This window comes from Suricata suricatta, chromosome X, assembly GCF_006229205.1.
Source record: "Suricata suricatta isolate VVHF042 chromosome X, meerkat_22Aug2017_6uvM2_HiC, whole genome shotgun sequence".
Lineage (NCBI taxonomy): Eukaryota > Metazoa > Chordata > Mammalia > Carnivora > Herpestidae > Suricata > Suricata suricatta.
The window spans coordinates 1,130,093-1,132,776 of record NC_043717.1 but is presented as its reverse complement, the minus strand read 5'-3'; positions in this window follow the sequence as shown (position 1 = coordinate 1,132,776).

The following is a 2,684-nucleotide window of genomic DNA, read 5'->3' as shown; positions in this document are numbered from 1 at the left end:
GTGGCTGCTCTATGGTGCCCGGCTGTTTGGTCAAACGCTGGTCTCAATGCCACTGGGAAGGTGTTCTGTCCATGGGATTCATATCTACAGCCACGTGCGGGGAAACACATCCCCCTCGGTAATGTGGGTGGGCCTCCTGTGATCAGTTGAAGGCGGGGTTTCCCAGACAAGATGGGTTTCAGACTCAACATCATCACATCCGACTTGAGTTTCTAGCCTTCCCTATGGATTTGGGGCTTGCCAACCCCACCATATTGTGGAGCAATTCCTTCAAATGAATCTGAATCTACACATTGATACTGACGCTGATGATAGATGTATAGATACCTAGAGATGATAGACATGATAGAGATGATAGGTAGACAGAGAAATCAATGGATGGATGGATAAACGATAGATGGACAGATGATGGGTGGATGGGTTGTAGATAGATAAATAGATAATAAATGGATCGATAGGTAGAATAGATAAATGATAGATAGATGAGTAGGTAGGTATATATAAATGGAGAGACAGACACATAGTCATATGATGGATGGATGGATGGAGAGAAAAAAGGTGGATAATAGACAAAAAGGTAATGGATAGTTACGTATTGATCTAGATTGATAGATAATGAATAAAAGGATGGACAGATAGATAAGTAGATAAATTAAGGACAGATGGATGGATGAAATGATAGATAGATATTAGATAGATAGATAATGGATAGATTATGGATATATGGATGGACAGAGAGATTAGTGGATAAATGATGGATAGTTGAATGGATATATAGATTGCATGGATGGATGGATAGGTAGATACAGATATGATGGATGGATGGATGACAGGTGGGTAGATAGAATAGATGGATGATGGATGGATGGAAGGATGGATAGATAGATAGGTATATAGATAGGTAGATAGATAGATGGATAGGTAGGCAGATAGATAGATAGATAGATAGATAGATAGATAGATAGACAGATACATGGAGAGATAATGGATAGATCAATGGACACATAGATAAATAAATGATGGATGGATGGATGGGTAGATATATACATCCATACATACAATTGATGGATAGATGATATATAGATCAGTGGATAGATAGATAAATAAGAGAAGGATAGATAGATTGGATGGATGGATGCATAGATGGATAGATAGATAGATAGATAGATAGATAGATAGATAGATAGATAGATGGTAAGATGATGGATAGATGAATGGACAGATAAATAAATGATGGAGGGATGCATAGATGGATGAACAGATATGATGGATAGATACATACATACAAACGTACAATGGATGGATAGATGATGGGTAGATCATTAGACAGGTAAATGATGGATTGATAGATCAATAGATAAATAAATGATGGATAGATAGATAGATAGATAGATGTCTATGTGGACACATATAGACAGACGAAATTTACACAGATAGGTCAGACTGAGTCTGTCACGCTAACGTGGGCTTTCTCACACCAGCACTGGCAGCATTGGGGGCTGGGTGACCCTCTGACACGGGGTGGGGGGCAGACACTGGACAGCTTCTGTGGCCTCCAGCCGTGTGAGGACAGCCGCCCTCCCCCCACACCGTTGACACCACCAACACGGCTCCTGATATTCACCTTGTCGCTGGGGTCGGAGCCGCCCCCAGCTGAGAATGGCCGGCGGTCACAGGCCTACCTGGGGGTGTCCCCTGCGGGCTGCTGCACGGGGGACGGGGCAGCACCCTACGGGCATCCCCAGAGCAGCCGCCCCTGGTGCCTCGGACCCACGGGGCTCCGCCCCAGGTGAACCAGATGGCCCGGTGCTGACTCATCACCTGTTGAGTCTTCTTACTGAACCTGCAGGTCCCTGGCTGCACCCACTTAGCAAATGAGCCTCTGGAAGGGGCGGGCCCTGGCCTCCTGCCTTCACTGCAGGTCCCTCCCCGGTCCCTCTGCCCACCGACAGGCACGGCCACAACACCCAGCCTTAAACGACCGCCTTCAGGCTGGGCCTTCATGCCCATAGCTTGGCTCCATCAAAGGCACGTCGGGGCCTCGCACAAAGAGGCAGAAACTAGACAGCCCCTCGGTGGCTCCGCACGGTTCCAGGAAGCGAAGCCCAGACCCGGTGCCCACGCACCTGAACGCAGCCTGAGACGCGGCACCAGCTCAGAGTCGGTGGATTGAAGCAGGAGAAAGGGGACAAATATGCAGAAACGCCGCCGTCCACACCCGGAGAGCCCGACCCCCACCGATGTTTCCTGTCCTCTGAACGCACCAGAACCCCCCCGCCGGCCTGGGCAGAGCTCACTTCTGCTCCTGCCGCCTCCTCTCTGCCTCCCTTCGCTCTCCCCGACCCCATTACCCCGCCTCAGGCCCTGGAGCCTCTGCGGAAGGGGAGTGGAAAAGCTCGCGTTTTCAACTTTCTAAAACTGTCTATATTTGAGGAGAGAGTGAGACAGAGCGTGAGTGGGGGAGGGGCAGAGAGAGAGGGAGACACAGAATTCGGAGCAGCTCCAGGCTCTGAGCTGTCAGCACAGAGCCTGACGCGGGGCTCGAACCCACAAACCGTGAGATCATGACCTGAGCCGAAGTCAGATGCCTAACCAACTGAGCCCCCCAGGCGCTCCTGTATCTATTGTCTGAGAGGGAGATAGAGAGAAGGAGCAGGGGAGGGGCAGAGAACGAATCCAAGCAG